Here is an 18,825-nt window from a genome sequence, read left to right as displayed (position 1 = left end):
ATAGAATTATATTCAACAAAGTCGCAGAAACAGTTTTGATAGTAGAGTCCAAATATCTGATGTACACCAAAAATGCTTCAAGAACGGAAGGGAAGGGGGGAAAGGGAGGGGAAGGGAAGGACAACCAAGAACATCATCACCACCACCACCACAAACCTTTTTATAGTTATCTTGTTACCAAGATACTTTTTATTAGAGTTTTATTAATTGCAGTGTTAAGATTCACTTGATTTCCTGTACAGTGACTGCATGAATTTGATTATCTGGTCAGGAATGAGATCATTCTATGGCCTTCTCTCTCCCCTATCCAGATGCCTGTTGTCAAGAAATCTGTAGAGATGTAGTGACAATGATTTGGCTGCCTGTCTCTAAATCTGGCTGAAGCTGGCCAATGGATTTAAGAGTTAAGATGTGGACACATTTAGATGCTATGATGGTATAAGCTGTGTCTTTTGAGAACCCTAAAAAGAAGAAAGGCCACAAGTAGTCACTGGCTCAGTGCTCTAGCTATACTGCCAAGGTACAATAAGTTCTTAGACATCACAAGATAACACAGACCTATTCATATTACCTTGCAAATACTGAGTGTTTTTACCACAGCCAACTTTGACCACTGGAGAAAACAATTAGGTTTTCTTCATACAGTGTAAGAAATGTTGATGCCTGATTTTCTTACACAGTTATTCCTTCTGAAGAAAATATTCTAAAAATATTTATGAAGCAAAAGGCAAACTAAGTTTTCAGACAAATGCAGAGAGAAAGAACTTGTTATGAAAAAATATATCTTATGATTAATATTCATGTTCAGGAAATTCCAGCAGTTTCAGGCGTTGGTGGAGCTGTTTGGGCAGGCTTGCTGGAAGCACTGCCTTCTTCTCCTTCAGTGCATCCAGATGTTGTCTTAAATCCCCAGTCACAACCCCACTATCTCTGGAAGCAAATATTCCATTGTGGCTCATGTTGTGAGAAACAGCAGCATGGAGATGGAGGCATTTTCTTTTAACATGTGATTCAATCAAAATCTGAAGGCAGAGCCTCAGAATTGAGAGGCTCTTAAAACAGCTCACACTAACTGCAAACCTGCATTTCTTTCTTTCTTTAGTTTATTTCATTATCAGTGAAAGCCATTTGCCAAATACAATCAGTATTACTGATGTAGACTTGTAGCAAATAAGGAGTAGACTAACTTTTTCATCATCTAAAAAAAGACTGATTTTGTCCCATTCTGACTGGAATTCTTCTAATGAAACTTCCCTTATGACTTCTTTTTCCTTCCTCTCTGTGTCTTTATGTAAAAACAAACAAAATAAAAACAATTAAAAAAAAACACAAAAAAAACCCTTGTTATTTTCTGTTGCAGTTTCTTTGGTGAGATGTAGAGAGACATGGGATGTTTCAGTGATTTGGCAATCTCTGCAGTCGTCACTGACTCAGATGGCCCTTTCCAGAACAGATAGTTATTTGTGAAGCCTTACAATCCATTGCATATCTTTCAGAGAAACAGATAACAAAGGTAGGCAATCCAAATACCAAAATCAGAAAGATGCATCTAAAGCCAAAGAAAGAGGCACTAAATGTTTATAGTCAGATACATCCTAGAAACCTATTAAAAATCTCAGTTCTTTTTCAGGAAGAGATACACACAGATACGTTGTACTCAGTTAAGCTGTTATCAGCCAGAATAAAAGTTCAGCCTCCTAACTGCACAAAAACTTCTCAAAGGAAATCAGAATCAGATGAAATAAAGAAACATGGACTTTTCCACCCATGTGCTTCACCATTTCCTGAAGTGCTGAAGCCTAGTTCTCTTTTTGTTTATCTGGTAGAATAATGCTGGGTCCTTGCTTAAATGAGCTCTCTGGCATTACTCTGGCCAACCCCTCCCAACCTCCCACACCTTGCTGTGGGATGGGCTGTGCTCTCCAGCCCTCACCACACCCCAATAGAGGCAGATGGGAGAAAGCCACCATGCTTTGCTCAAAATGATGTTAATTGAAGGGAAGGACATATAAGTTTATTATCGCAAAATCACAGAAACACCAAGGTTGGAAAAGACCTACTAGAGATCATCTAGTCCAACCATCAGCTTGCACCAGGCCACAATATAAGTCAGAGGGTTTCAGTTTGCAGAAACACAACTGTGCTTTCAGTTTTGTTAACATCATGTGACAGCTACCTTCTATAGGCATCTCCCCAAAGAACACGACTACCCTGACCCCTGAGAGCAGTAATGCCATAAGGATAGCTGGCTTCGTTTTTCTAACTCTAACATTCCTATACCTAGGCCTTCTTTAGACACCCTTTCAACTGATTTTGAAATACATTTAATGACATGAAAGGTCCTACTGTAACAGCACCTTGAAATGTTAGAATGCTTGCCTGCAAGCTCATACTTACCGGATGAGTAAGGATGAAGATTTCAGTGGGAAAAGATACAAATTTACAGAAAATGATTACTAGGTAATTGCGTGTTGTCCTCTGTCTTGGAAACTTTTTAATATTAATTTGCAACAATTATGTTTATTATGCTTGGAATGTAACTAAATCCCAGTTACAAATATGCTGTTTGTCAACACATTTATTCCCTTAAAATTGCATTCTTTGATGGGGAAGCCCCACCGTGGTTTAAACACTTCCTGAATGTTCATTTCTAATGTACTGACTTTGAAAGGAGAAAAAAAAAACAGAGGGAGAAACCACTGATGCAATTTCACCCACAAGCTCAGGGAACAGGAGTGGTTGGCTAAAATATATTCTTATTGTGATTCACAGCAGTGATCTACATCTTGGTTGTCTGACCTTCAGTCTTGCCTGGGCCATGCTGAGTGAAGAGGAATTGTCTTGGACTAATAAAATATATAATACAGTTAATGTGTATGAGTAACAAAACTTTATATATATACAATTGAAACATAAAGAGAGGGCAATGATAACAAAACTAGTGAGTTGGACATGTAAGATCTACATGAAGATCTGGAGATGACCTATGTAATCTGGGGACTACCTTAGCCGTCATCCGTGGCTGTCTGTCCATCTGCCTGATCCTTCTCACCTCCACCCCTCACAGTGAGCACTTGAGATATCCTGGCAAAATGGGGGAAAAAAGTCAATGGCACAAACTGAGAAGGTGGTTAGATCTGGGTTTTGAAATGGGGAAAAGAAGTGAACCCATGCCCACTGGTATAATGTTAACCGAGGTCCACCAAGGCAAGGAATCACCACTGATGCCTTGTTCTACAATTCCAGCCTTCTGTTTCATTGGCAAATGCTCTCAAGTCAAAATCTTCTGCTTTGCATCTGGCAAAATGTTTTGTTCTATGCAGCATAACTCATTTATTTCAGAATCAACTCGAATTTCACCTTAGCTGAACCTACATTTATATTAAGGGTTTTTACTCCAGTTTGGCTGCCACATCATCATCTCATTAATAACTACATTATACTATCAACCATGGTGCAATAGCTGGCTACGTGGAAAAAAATAGAATGATCTTCAGAACTGGTTTAGGAATAACAGGGACAAGCCATAGGAAAGAAGGTAGAATGCAACCATATATTCTTTCTTTTCCTAGAAGTAAAACTATTTATAACTGAGAGCCACAAAAGCCTTTGAACTGAATTCTTTGAGAGTTATGCTAATTTGTTATGCACATTTTCTTAAATAGGGAAAACTTTACCTAAAAAGATTATAGCACATTCACTGGCACAGGAAGCAAACTGATTTTCATGAGAACTAACCTCTTTTAGTAGCAGTTCCCCAAATTGTTGGATTTGTTATAGGATTCAGTCACTGTGAACATTATCCCTGGCCGTATCTTGATGGCAGCAGGGAACAGATGCCTACCATCTTCCTGGCTGTGAGATCACAAACTTCCCAAAACATTGTCACCTATTCAATAATAGCTGCTATTTCAGGCACTTCAGAAGACATCTTTCACTCAAACTACAATTCAGAGAATTCTTAATATAGGATAATGTCACTAAGAACCTCATCACCTCACGTTTATTGTATTTGTTAATGCAGTCAAGGCTTTGTTTTCTAGCCAGAATAAATTATATGTACAAATAATGGCTGCAAACCTTGGCAGTTAAAACCAGTTTCTGATTTATATATAGGAGAGCCTGAAAAGCCTTGGAGAAACAGGAGATTGGATTGGGCAGAGGAGACGTGTGGAATGCACTACTGCTCAGAAACTGTGAGTTCAGGATTAATATCACAGAAGTTTATCTTCTGCGAACTTCTGCCTCCTCCCCTGTAGTACCTATGGTGGCATCACTGCTGCCCTGCAGTGACATTGCAAATAGCCAGGACACAACTGCAAACAGCCTTCACTTAAATACATTTGGCTGCTCCCCCGCATCAGGTTAAAGAAAATGGATGCCAAAGGATCCTTGTGGGGATTTGAGGATGTGACTGGTCAGCCCCTCCTCAGTCTCAGGTTTCTCTGAAAAGGTTTAAAATAAGCCATAGAAGCATCCCTTAACCGAAACCCATTGTGTTTGGCTAACACTTCTTTTCCAGAAAGGCCTGAGGATGTCATGCGATGAGGAGTTCTCCCATTTCCAGAGTGATATTTTAGAAAAACTTAATCCTTTTAAGGGGAAAAGATGGTAGATAATTTCTCATTTCCTTTCCTCATCATTCATAAAAAGCCCTGATTTGTACCAGACCTACAGCTACTTACTGCCATTCCATGGGAACTGCTGTTCAGTGATCCTCTAACAGCCACTTTGGGGGATTTGCCAGTCCTCACGCCAATTCTCCAGGGCATTTTTTGTTGCCATGTAGAGGATGGGAGAGGATATTTAGCAGTTGTTGGGACGCCTTTGAGACACATTACTGAATAACACCTCTAGCTCTATTTATAATTCACAGGAGAAAGTCTTCTCAGGGTGTTCTCTCCCAGAGGAGTGTGTCATGTAGTCAAATACCTATAAACTCCCTCCTTAAAACATTCAGCAATGTCCTGCTGCTGCATGCTGCTGCCACACAAATGGCTTAGAACTGCAGTTGTCCTGGGAATCCTACAGGCACTCTGACAGAGGACTTTTTACCTGATGATAATTTAGGTTTCATGAGACTTTCAATTGCAAAGAGAAACTGTTAAGTGACTCAGGGAGTGAATTTGAGTGCCATTTTTCCTCGACCAGGAGAGCTTGCCTGGCAATCCTGTAGCAGATGACATCAGACCAAAGGTGTGGAACACTTCTGTAAATTCCCCCATGTTTGATTGATTACAGTGTGAATATGGTTTAGAGAATGGATACTCCTCCAAAATACTGGAAAATCCTTCAGTTCTCAAAACTGAGCTGGAAAGTAACAGAGTTCTGCACCTGCACCCTGAGCAGACCGTGATGGAGCTGCTGCATAGCCTCCTCCCCACCAAGAAGCGTGGAGTGAAGTGCAAACTGATGGCCCCTCCAGGCCTTCACTGAGTGGCAGGAGATATTACACACATTTCCTTCACCCTTCTGAGAAAAGTGCACGGAAATAGGCTAAATCCTCAAGGGAACAATGCAGAAAATAAAGAGCAAAACCAGCAGAATAGGCCTGCTATGAATCCAAAAGCACTCAAGGGACCAGTTGAAGAAGCAGTAGCAAAACCAATTTCATGTTATGGAGACAAATCATGCAGTGCTTGTTCCTCCAAACAGCTACTCTATTTATTTTTTAAATCTGTCTACTGTTCCTTGCAGTTTTAGTTTGAATTGCACTTTTCTCGTTTGAACTGCATCCAAGAGAAACATCATTTAATTCTCTGACCTTCATTTCCAACAGCACCAGGATCTCACCAGAGGGGTAGACAACATGGGCAGCAAAAATTCAGTTTGCAATAGAGCATCTTAGGCTGAATGGATGAGGAATGTTTTTTCTTTCTCAGCTTATGTACACATATCACACTGACAAGGCATTCAAGACTCCTTTGCAATCAGATTTGGCCACCTAGAGCACCACAGGAGAGCACCAATACTTCAGACACTGAGGTCAGCTGAAGCCTGTCTAAGGAATATCAATACACAGAACTTCACCCCCTCCCTTTCTCAGGACTTAACACTTCTGTGGAAGGTTCAAATCCTGTTATTTTCCGTGGAAATAATCATTTATACCTGGAATTGTTGACTAAAGGTCACCCACTCCGACAATTCTCAAATTCAGTATTAAACAGCAAAATATAATAACAGTTATAATTAAAATATAACAGCAGTTATAATTAAACAAAGCTCAATCTCTGCTCCCTGACACTGGGTTGCTAAAAGGGTTGTGAACAATTGGCTTAACTGAGAACAGCTGTAAAATTATGGTAACCAGGCAGAGCAGAGGTCTGCCTGTCATAACAGATTTCAGAGTTTAAAAGTCCTGTTCTTCCCCAAATGCACACACACACTTAAATTTATTTGCCCTCTTTGAGACTGAAACAGCCTGAAAGGCAAATGAGAATTCCATATAATCTGAAGTAAAAGAAGACTGCAGAAATTCTACCCATAAACTGCTTCAGATCAACTCCTTGTAATATATGAACATCGTGCAAGAATTCTTTCCGCTCATTAACAGAAATCAGAAAACCAAGGTCTGTGAAGAAGAAAACTGAGCTGATAGCTGGGACACCGTAAGATTTTTCAAAGTAGCCTAGTAGTTTTTCTAGGAATTTTAATTAATACAGTTAAAATATTTACAAATAGTGTCAAAGAAGACAAATGATGCTGTGCCACACTTCATTTTCTGACTCAGAGATAGATTTTCTTTCTATATTACTTACAAGTTTTCCAAGGGAAAAATGTTTGTTGAGGTGCATACCTCAGGACACATCAGTCAGTAAGGGAAACTAAGCAAAAAAAAATGTGTCATATATAGATCCATATAAAGATAAAGATAAACTAAGCTGCAATCTCTTTACCAGTGTGTTACTTTAGTTTTATTGGTTTATCAGTTAGTACAAGGTTTAAAAGGGAGATCAAACTGGCTTACATGAAGTCAAGGCCTTCAATCCCTTACCTTACTTGCAAAGTTAAGGTAAGTGAACAAAGACCCAATTAGGAACAGTTGTTAGATCCATCTCAGATCCACACAAACCCTTAATTTATCATTGTCCTTTCAGCTGCTGCAGCTGCCTGTTGGTTCGGCCAAAGAAAAACCAAGTACAAGGGATGTACCTACTTCATCCCCAAACACCATAACAGAGCAGCCACTCTGTCAAGTGTGAGCAAGCATTGCTTCTATTTTCTTTTTAAGTGTTTTACAACTAAAGCAAAGACTGCATTTTAAAGAATTCTATTTCTTTTCAGAGTTGAATACAAATTCTCCCTCCTTCCACATGCTTGTTAGAAGGCAGCTCAGCAGACAGCTCTTGATTTATAGTCAGTTTGAATCAAATAAGGGGGCTTTGATGGACTGCACACAATTTAATTTGTCTAGGATACCAAAAACTCTGCCAAATGCTGAAGAGAGCAGTTAGGAAGAATGTGCTTTAGGCATTCATGAGTATTCCAAGGCTCACCTGTTGACTGCTTGCTGTATTGCTACAGAAATGTGCAGATAAACTCAATAGGGTGTCTGAGGCGAATCTGAGTTCAACCCACATAACTTCTGAGGCAAGTAACAAGTTTTAGAGTTCAGGAAGACTAAGCAGGCAGTTAGAACTCTCATCCATGATTCCAATCATCTCCCCAAAACTCATGGAACATTAAGGGCACAAGTAGCTATTGACCACTAAGAAATAAAGAGGAAAATTTTAATTGTTTTTACCTTAATATGAAACCATTACTGAAATTCCACTGCTATGAGCCAATACAGACTTCTAGATGGAAAAAAAAATCACAAGATGGAAATTAAGTCTTGCCTGGTAAAAAGGGGCAGTTCTCTAGGCAGATCATACAGCAATTATCCAAGGCAGCGTTCTTTCCACCATCTCCTACTATGCCTGGTGCCTGCAAAGAAAAAAGCTGGTGACACCGAAGAGTACCATCAGTATTTACCAAGAACTGACCTTTCTAAGGAAAAAATTACCTAAAATTTTACCTCCTATTTTTGGAAGACTTTGGCTGAAGTACATCTTGCAACAGTTCTTCATTTTTTTTCTCTGAAGAGACTAAAATTATGCTCAGATTTACACCTCTTGATCAAGAGAATTTTTATGTTCATATGTGGTTGTATTTACTCAAGCACGATCATGTCCTTAGACCACAAGGCAACTGCAAATTCACCAGAGCACAGAAGATAACAAATTTTGCTGTATGAAGCAATAACTGAGCCTGAAGAGTCTAGGTGAGCACAAACTCATTCAATCTCCTCAGAAATATCCATCAGCCTAAAAAATCTAAAAGGCATTATCTGTATTTCCAGATGTTATTCTGTCTTTAGTCCATCAACATGTTCTAGCACAAGCTGTAGATCCACAAGAAGATAACATTCTGTGGAAACCCAAAGCAGGTGGGGCTGGAGCAAGATAGTGACTGGGAGAGAGAAAGGCCCCTTTTCCCAAACAGTGATCACCAAGTGAGAGCACAGAGAGAACACAACAAGAAAGGCTGAAAATCAGAGGTCATAAAAGCCTGTCTTCAAATGTGCAAAAGTAGTTATGAAGATGTTATATCCTATTAGGACAGAAGAAGGAATAAGGAGCTTGCAGCAAGGAGATGTAGAAAGCAGGAAAACCTAAGGATAAAGAGAAGGAGCTCTAGATGTCCAGAAAGGTTTGGATTCCTGACTCTGGACGGCTTTGATACTGGACTGGATTATCATCTGCCAGGAATGTCCCACATAACCCTCCTCCAGTAGTTTATTCCAATAGCTTTCCTTTTCCCTCTTATTTTCAGCTCTGCATTCTGCTGCACTTCAGGCCATTTTGACTCTGCACTGTAGTCTTTTCCTTAGCTTTTAATGGAGATATTCCACCTAATTTACTCCTCAGTTTCATTTTGTTAGATTTGCTGAAACTCAAAATACAATAAACGCATGAAAGGCATTTGAAGTCAGTGAGATCAAACAGATGTGTGCTGCTGTCATGGTTTTATAATTTTTGCTATCAGTATTCCACATCATAACATCAAGTAAAGCACCGGGAGTTAAAGAGTTAATGCCCCACTACAATGGACTGCTGATTTTCTGAATACCTGTCTCTCAGAAGAGCAGAACTACATACTCTGGAGGACTTTGTACTCAGAGGGGAAGATAAAGCCGACAAGTCACAGGACTCTCTCACTGTCTGGCAGTGTGTGGGTGTGCTCCCCAGCTATTTTGCCTTCAGCTCAGAGTAAGGCCTTCGGTTTTTGACAATCTCTCCTTCATTTTATTTGACTTATTAGCCTCAATTCCAATTATATATCATATTATACTGTGTTATCATATTTAGTAAGTCAATTTTCCTCCTCAGATCATTGCTGCTGTTCTATTTTTAGACCCAGCACCCAGCTCCCCATCCTTCCTCTTTTCCCCTTTTCTGGGCTGGTGGGCTTGCGGGCCTGCTTTTCCCCTGTCATGGATAGATATAGATCTAGATAACTCCATGACAGCTACCTACATCCAGATATTTTCTGTAGTTTGTGTTGTTTGAGAGAAAAAACTTTCAGAGAGACAGATAACACTGGGCACTTTTGGAAGGTTAGTTGCTGCAAAGGTTGACTGCGGGTACTGTTGAAGTTAAAAATTAGCTTCATCCTTCCTGGAGGTGTGTTACTCTTCTATGCTTTCACTGTAACCTCTCTGACAGGCATCACACCTGAACAGCCTGAAAAAGCAGCTTATTCCTCTTTCAGGAAGCAGGCAACATTGATGTTAGAAAATCTTTTTGCTGATGGGCAATCAAAATAATACCACCTCGGACTTTTCAAGTTCATCCATTTTCTTGTTCCTTCATTCAAGCTCGCAGCTTTCAAATGGCAGCTTTGGCAGAACACAGATGAGAGCTGGAAGGAAAAGGAGCACAGATTCCACCAGGCTGGTTTTCTCTCCCTGGGCACTGGGGGAGCTCCAGGAGTTGCTGACGCCTTACTGAGAACAGGAGGAAGTTGACGTGAACATGTGCAGGCAGACTTGTAGAGGTGCTTTTTGGCAAGAAAATGGCATTGTTCTCTAAAGGCAGCAGGCTAGAAACGTTGCAGTTTTATTCATGCGTTTTTAAGCCCTTTGTTGTTTGAAGTGCCCTGAGGAAGCACCAAAGAGACTCAGCAGCCCTTGATGAAAAAGTAGCTCAAACACCTGAGGTAATTCAATCTTACGCTTCTGCTAGGAGGTCTCACTTTTAGTAATAGCTACTGAGAGCTTCTTCAGCTCCTCCTCTCAATAAAATGAATCTCTGATATCAGCAGCCATTAATTCAGTGCTTTGTTTGATCAATGCTCGTGAAACAGCAATTTTTTTTGTTGCTTTGGCAGACTCCAAGCCGCAGATTTCTCACTTTTCATTCAGAACTCACAGATCATTATCTTCTGAGGTGTTTGCTTCAGAATACAGGCTCAGGAAGCCACAGAGTTAAGTGCTGCTAGCAAGCAAATTTCCACGGAAGCCAACACAATCAGATAGGAATGCCTTTAAGAACAAGTTCTGGCACGTTCCAGTTAACAGTCAGTCAGGGCAACTTGAACAATAGGGCAGCTAATACAGAAATTTGATTTATCACATGGCCAATTCGTTCCAATTCAATTTGCAAATTAGATTACTTTCCAAGCCAGGATAGGATACTCTATTAAAATGGTACGTGAGCTCGCAACAATGACGAGTCTCCACTTGCTGTTTTAGCCTTTAGCGTGCATGTCTTTGAATCAGTCTTGAAAAGTAAAGCTGTAAAGAAAAATTTCATTACCTAAAATCTAAATACTGGTACATGTCATATTAGTATGCTCTACAGCACTGCTGTGCTAGTCCAAAAGCCAAGTACACCATGTCCTACCATGCCATAGTTCTGAACATACTTTTGTTTTCTTTTTGTTTTCCTGTCCATCACTGCTTCTATGATAACTGTTCCAAAACACTACCAACTAGTCCCACTTACATAGACTCATGCTTTGGGTTATGAAAGGAAAAATGTCAGTAAATAAGAGAAAAACATGTCAAAAGGAAGTAATGTAAAAAGTAATTTTGAATTCCGCCACCCATGTTTAAATTTAATTCACTCTTTTCCAGGTGGTAATAAGTTAATTCAGTTTCAATCATCTGAGACTAACAAGCAAAAAAACTCACTTTATTTAGTGATTCATTGCATACAATTCTCTGATTTTGGTTTAAATGATAAGATTTTTTTAAACTGTTTACAAAAACTGAAAAAACTATGTATTAACAAAAAGTGAAAAGTGTCACTGTGTTTTCTCTAGCAGTGAGGTCTGTCAATAAAAGTAAAAATAAAAATCAAAGTTAATACTGATTTTTTGGAAGAAAGGAGATGAATTAACACTGATTATAGAGAGATCTAAGAGTCATCAGCCCATTTCCATTGTAGCAAATGGAACACTCAGATGAGGTTCTGCTTTTGAGCTACAAAATACTCACAAAGAGCACAGGTCTCTACAAGAGAACAGAAGGAGAGTGGAACACGATTGCCTCTTTTTTTTTTTTTTTTTTTTTTGGAAGTTGTGGTACATTAGAAAACAGGATATTAAAGGGCAAACCAACAGACACTGTACATCCTGCTGACTGTGATGTATAATCAGTGTATAGGAGGGTTCCTCTTGACCCCACCACTACAACAGTTTCCCAGGAAAGCTGAGAAGTGGACAAGTGCCAAGGGATGACAGAGCACCTGCAGAGCTCCATCTTTCCCCTCTCCCCACACTTGGTGACAGTGATGTCCTGGACACCGTGTCACAGTGCTGACTGCTGTCATGGAGGCTGCAAGGTGGAAGGACAGTCCTCCCTCCACGTGGCAATCATGCCACTGCAGCCCACTTCTTTCATGTCTTAATGCAAGCAACAAGCCTTTATTGGCAGTGCTTAGACATAATTGTATTGACTGCATGTGATTCAAAGTTCTGTCAAATATCACATCCTCTATCATCTACTAATTCCAAGCAGTTTTGTCTTATCTTACAGTGCTGGTAACAACTTTTGAAGTGTCTGGACTGAATCAGGTAACAGACTCTTGGAACTGTGCATAGTTGTTGCTCAGATGTAAGGGTTATGAGAAAGAAAGTGAGAGTAAAATTACGTGAAACCAGCACACAGTACAGCATTAATCTCTATGAAAGGGAGAACAAATTGAATGATAGACATTAAAAATATATTTTAAGTCCCAGTATTGTATGGGGCAGACAAACAATGCACAACAGGAAGAACAAAAAGTCAAAATAATGAAAGGCAGTGAGGCAACAGTAAAAATCAGAACTAATCAATACTTAAATGCACTCAATAAAGTCACAGATATAATTCGATGCAACATGTAAGCTTTACAGCGTTGGAAAACTCCCTAATTATAGAGATAACTTTTTGCTATAACTTCATCTTGTTTGTCAGTCAGGGAACGCATAACCATAGCAGTTAGGGTCCACCTCAATTTTTATCAGTAGAATATTAACTTTTAAATAAAGTATTTTCCATAATAGCTGAAACAGTACAACAGCAGAGATGAGAAAGGTCATTTTTTGTATAGGTTGCCAAACCTTTCTCCTGAAGTAAACTAGATATTTCAAAATTATTTGGGAATTATACACTATAACATTTTTGAATAGAGAAGAATACTTCATTTTACATAAGTCACAAAAGTTTAGGAAATACAGCTTGCATGAAGGATATATACCTCATGCTGGAATGCAGATGTGTACCTCCCACAACACTGAAGTGTTTGACTTATGAAGTACTTTGTCTCCTGGCACTGTCTGCATATAAGAAAATTTTCCTCTATCGTCATCATTCTGCGTGTTTATCATGTGCTTAAGAAGATGACATGAATTGAGCTCAATGCCTTTCCTCCAGAATTTGTTTGAAAATAACTTCAAAAAAACAAAGATTACTCAAATATATTATTTGGATAATGTGCCTCTGCTGGCTTAACTACTTGGAAATTTTGACATCCAGAGAACCCTGCACACATCCAGAGAATCCTGCATACAAAGCAATCTCTTTTCAGAATTATTCATTGAACTGCTGAAAGCAAACCAAGACTTTCAGCTTCTCAGCAGCTGCAAAGGGCTAAGTGCTTGGAAAGCTGCACTCCAGGGGATTTACGCATTTTAGGAGAAAATCTTCAACTTTCTCCTGACCTCCCACCACATTTCAGCAAAGACAGAAATTCCTTAACTGGAGAGATGACAGAATGTATCAGTGGAACGTTCCTGAGAAGTTCCTGTTGTGGTTTTCTGTTTGTGGGGAGTTGGTTTCTTTCGGGGGGTTTTATACTCCTGAGAAGAACACATCATGTTTAACTACCTGACTCAGCCTCACATTTCATGATAGCAGACCAGGACTAGTGAGATCCATCCCCACCAATGGAGGATTACATGTCTTTTTCAAATACCTGCGAGCACAGGTGTCTTTGTGAAGCAGTCTCCTGAAGAACTTGGGCAGTGCCTGCACTACACTTTCTCCCAAAAGATTGCCAGAGGAGCTGGAAGCCAATGCTAGTTATTTTATTCATCTTATCACTGTACAACGGAGAGCTCAGACTGCAGAAGAAATGAGCCAAGAAGTCTGTTTCTTTCCCAATAACTGAGCAGGCCCATGGCCAGGCTTCAGATGACAGCACTCGAAAGCTGCAGATAGAGAAGGGCCACCACCATCTATCTGGTTAGGAATTCTGAGCAGCAAAAGATTTGTACTGAAATGTGATGCAGTAACAGTGCCTCTTGCCCTTGCCACTCAGCAAAGCCTAAGCTCAAATGGAGCCTGGTGATAACAGAGCCTTCAAAAGTCAACAGCTTTTTGAGATACTTTAAGACACAGTGGTTAAGCACCAGGGATTGTGAAACTGATAGAACTGCTGTTAAACATTTGTGGTTGTTTTTTTTTTTTTCCTAAACAAAGCAACTTGTTTTCTGCACTTGCTGTTCCTTATGAAAACACACAGAAATAAGTCTGAGACTCACTAAACACCAAACATGTGACATTTTGTAAAAGGTCAGTTTTGCAGTAGAGAACCACATAAGATTACACCAAGCGTGCAACTACATCTCCCGTGCAGCAGAAGGCAGCAATGAGGCTGTATTCACAATAAAAATACCATTTTAAAAGTAGCACTTCTGTGGTGTAATTAAGTGCATATCATGAAGTGCCCAGTACCAGTGAGAGCTCTGTTAACAGCTTCTGGAACAAGTAGTTCACTTTCACCTCCCACTATGACTTTGCCTCCAATGTTACATGGTCAATAACTTGCATTCTTCTGGAAATGAAATATTTGCAAATAGTTTGCAAATTGCAGCTAGTCAGAATTATTTTCCATGATGTCTCCAATCACTACAGGCAGCAGTGTTTCATTTTGTCATCTGGGAATGAGGCATTCATGAGAGGCATTCACATACGCAGGTTAATAAATGGGAAGGAGGCTGATTTAAAGTACTCATGCTTCCATCAGTTTCTTCTGTGTACCTGTGCTATAGCTGCCTGCCTCACCTGGTAGGTATGAATGCTGTTTTCTACTCAAGATCAATACAAACCTCCATGCTGACATCCACTTGCAGATCTGTCCAGCTAACACCATGGAGAAAAGCTGCTAAAGGTCAGTTCAAGTTTTTAATGAGGTTGCTAAGCATAAAACCACATGATTCCCATGATCTTTCACAAATCATTTCCTTCAAAATCGCAAACCTGGATCTCACAAGCCTAAAAGCAAGGAAAAAGCTTATTTGCACAGCAACAAATAATATGATTGGGTTTTTTTCAAACACTAGAAGTATATTTTTCTATTGTCAGCTGCTTTTACGGCAATTCACTCCCATCAAACTCTCAAATATTCACTTAAGTCAGCTTTCATCCATGTTTCTACCCCGAGTGATTGAATCTATAGGAACTGTTGGACTTGGAGATGACATAAGGACAAACTGCCAGCTGAAAACCTTTCAGCTTAACTCTTCCAACTGCATCCAAAGGCTCAAAGCACCCAAAGGGGAGGAACAGTATTTGGGATGTTGCATAGAACCTGTATTTTAGTATTGCTTTGCAGCCAACATCCAAATAGAAATACTAGTTTAAGACTGGCAGCTTCAGCTGACAAAAATGCCTGCATCTTTTCTTGGTTAACCACATGCACATGAAAGCATTACTGAACAGCTTTCTCCAGATATGGTCAAAATTACCCACATTAATGAGATCTCCAAGCTGAACCTGCTCATGAGGTACAATACTTTACCTTAATGGATAGCACACCTGTCCTTTTCCACTTTTTTCCCAGTGTTTTCATTCTCCCCCATCTGGCACGAAGTGACAATCAGACATCACATTAACGATGAAAAAGATTATGCAGAACACACTTTAAGCAGCTGGAATGTTGGAATTTCAGAAGTTATCTATTGCAGCTTAAACCAGTAGGTAGCTCAGCACTACACAGGTGATTGTTCATTCTATTCATTCGCTCCCCAACTCACCTCCCCCAGGTAGGATGGGGGAGAAATAGAAAAAAAAAACTAAGTAGAACTCACAGGTCAAAATGAAATTATTTATGAAGATTGAGAAAAAGAACAGGAAAATAATTATGACATACATGTATGTGTATGTAACACATTATACACAAGCAATCAATCTTGCACTACCCACCAACAGGTGCCCAGTCTGTCACCAAGCAGTTGGCAGCAGTAAAACGATAGAAGCTCCAAACCACAGGAAAAAAAAAAAAAAAAAAAAAAAAAAGCATCAGAGAAGCTCTAAAAAGCTGAAGGAGGGGGTCTTTTGCTACAGTTTTTGCTTGCAAAGTGTGTGTGTGAGACTACACAGCTGAAACAAGGCTAAAGGGCGAAGGCCTAGCTTATGTGCCCATGAGAACACCTCCCGAGAGCTTCTGACAAACAGGGCATGTGGCTTTTCTTTGTGTGAAGGACATTTGTATAAACTTCATAGAACATAATGGTGAAACTGATGCCACTTCTGTAAATATACATTTTTTGGTAATAATTCCACACTTCAGAGAGCTTTCAAGAGGATGTCTTAAGGAACAACACTAGATGTTTGTGAGAGGTTCAACAATTTTGCTTCTGGACTGCTTTCCAGCTTGCACACCCAGCTTTACAAGCACTAGTAGCCTTTGCAAAGCGTACAGTATTCACTAGAGCACGTCTGCTCAAACAGCTGTATTTTCTGAACCCATGCAAGAAAACCGGAAAAACTCCAAGCAATGCAGGCACTGGGTGCCAGCATGCAGAGGGCAGCCCAACCTTTGACCCCACGTGGTTCAGCTGAGCTTGCTATGTCCTTTTCAATCCTTTCCAAGCACAGGAAATGGCGCAGAAGTCCAAGAAGTGCTGGGCACCGTTCTGAAACGACACATAGGCTGTACATCTCGTAAGGGGGGGGGGTGGGTGTGTGAAGGGTAACTCCAGAAGGGACAGAGGGGAGAGGCACCGAGTGCGCTGCAGTACAGATGCTCACCACAGGTGACGCGGAAAGGCAGGAGCTGAAGGAGCTCCACTCTCCTTCAGCACAGCTCTACGAAGCTCGGCTAAGCGTGCCGAGATGCGGGTGCGTTTGAAAGCAGCAAAGCACTTCTGCTCCCCGCCGCTGGCAGACGGAGGGCTGCTGACTCGGGATCAGAAGGGCCTCAGCGCCATCGTGCGGGCGCCGCGCCGGCTGGCCCGCACGGATGCAGACGCACGTGCTCACCCACATACGCGCTTCTTGTTTATAGCTGGACTTTTCTTCTGCCACAGCGCAAATCGAGCCCCAGGGAAGCTCAGGTATTAGCAGGTCTACTTAAAGCTGTCCTATTACAAAAAAAGTCCCCAGAGTATTCGGTTCTCCTTTCATGGAAAGGAGCAAAAACCCAACAAGAAAAACCCACTGTTACAGCTGCTGCTACATTTTCACCCACCAAAGCTGGAAGAAAATATTTGCAACGATGACATTTTACATTTGATAGGGAAAAGAACAATCAAAACAAAGAAATCGTACCACAAGAAATTCAACATGCTTCCTATCCTGCACTTACCCTGTAGATTTTTCTTGGTTTCAAAGCTTATTTGGTGATTTAATGACAAGCAATCAAACCGTCATTCAAAGCAGCGTGTGGAATGTAAATCTCACTGCAGGCAAGAGCAAGGTTACACAACGGGAGAAACAATCCTGCTCAACAGGCACGTATTGATGGGTTCTAAAACTAACTTGAACTATACAGAAGAACAAGATGGGGGTCAAGATGAGCAGCTGGTTGAACTTGTGCTGAACGTGGAACAAAGCAGACAAAACTCTGGGAAAGGCAAAGAAGAAATATGCTAAGTACAGCCCACTGTTTAAGACTGTGCCACGGCTTTCACTTTGTGTATTTATTATGCCTCCAGCTATGACACTTGTTTAAAATGTGGAAACGCTCACCTATCACCTACCTAAGAGTCATCAGCGATGCACTCTTCTCAAGTCCTGAAAGAGGTCAACTCTAGCCCTGAAAAAGGTCAGTCTAGACAGATAACCAAACCACAGGTGGAAGAAAACAGAAGGTCAGGACAGAAGGACAAAGGACCTCAAAGTGTAAAACTGCCTATGAAAACATTAAACAAAACTTCATGACAAATGCTTTTATCTGCACTTAGGAAGGAAAGCCAAATTTGAGAGACGGTCAGCTTATTCTGTTGTACTTGAATGAAGAGGCGAGAAAGAAGATGGCAGTGTCAAGCACGAGCTGATGAGACGGAAATCAGAGTTCTCATTCACTAATATAAAATGCAGCAGACACTGATGACGCTGCTGGGGCAGAGACCTATGCAAGAGCTGCGTAATTTGATAGTCAGGCTTACTTTGCCATTTGAAAGTTAGGTAGAAGACACCACTCTTACTCCAGTAAGGACATAATATGGCAGAATATAGGGGTATAACTCTTCTCCAGTCTGGAAACAAGAGAAGCAACGTGGAATGAGAATTTGACCATACAAGTCAGGATCTACAGAACTGAACTGTGTGTTATGAAAAAATATTTCATGGCCAGAAAGCCTAGGGGAGAAATCTGTATCAGAACTTGTTGCCACTGAACTGACTCTCAGCATCTTTGTTCACGCTCAAGCTACAGTCACATAAAAATTAACACTACTTTTGTCATGGTTTTGGTTTTTGCTTATTTGATTTTCAGTATTCAACATCAAAACATCATGTACTGGAAGTGTTAATGCTCTAACTCTACGTACCTATCCCTATACATTGCGGAAGTCACGGGATCTGACCCTTCCGGGGGGGGCGGTCTCTTACTGCCTGGCAGTGGGTGCTGGAGGGTGCTTTCCTAGCCGTTCCAAGCTTTTTCAGGTTTGACTCGGTCTCGGGAACTCTCTCTCATATCTTATTTGATTCATTAGTCTCAATTTCAATTAGATTGTATTATATTGTATTATTTTGTATTCCGATATCATAGTTAGTAAAATAAGTTTACCTCCATAGATTGTTGCCGCTGTTTCTTTCCTTTTCCCCCTTCCTTCCCATTTTGTGGGCCCAGGTGGGGGGTGGGGAGGGCAGGGGCCTACTGCCCCCTGTCACAGGCATAAACTGATCCAGTTAATTCCGTGACAACTTTGATTAAAGAAATACTGACGACCAGTTTTATATTTGTTTACATTTTCAAAAGCATCCAAAAATGCAGGCATGTAGGTGAACTGCAGCAGCGATTTAACTATCGTATTTTTCAAGGAAAAAAAAGAATTTCTCATTTGTTTTTGCAAGTCGATTTTTCAATCATACAAAAGACAAAGAATAGCAGTGCAAGAAAACCCTATAAA

This window comes from Phasianus colchicus, chromosome 8, assembly GCF_987193195.1.
Source record: "Phasianus colchicus chromosome 8, bPhaCol1.hap1.1, whole genome shotgun sequence".
In the NCBI taxonomy this organism is placed as follows: Eukaryota; Metazoa; Chordata; class Aves; order Galliformes; family Phasianidae; genus Phasianus; species Phasianus colchicus.
This window is presented reverse-complemented; position numbering follows the sequence as displayed.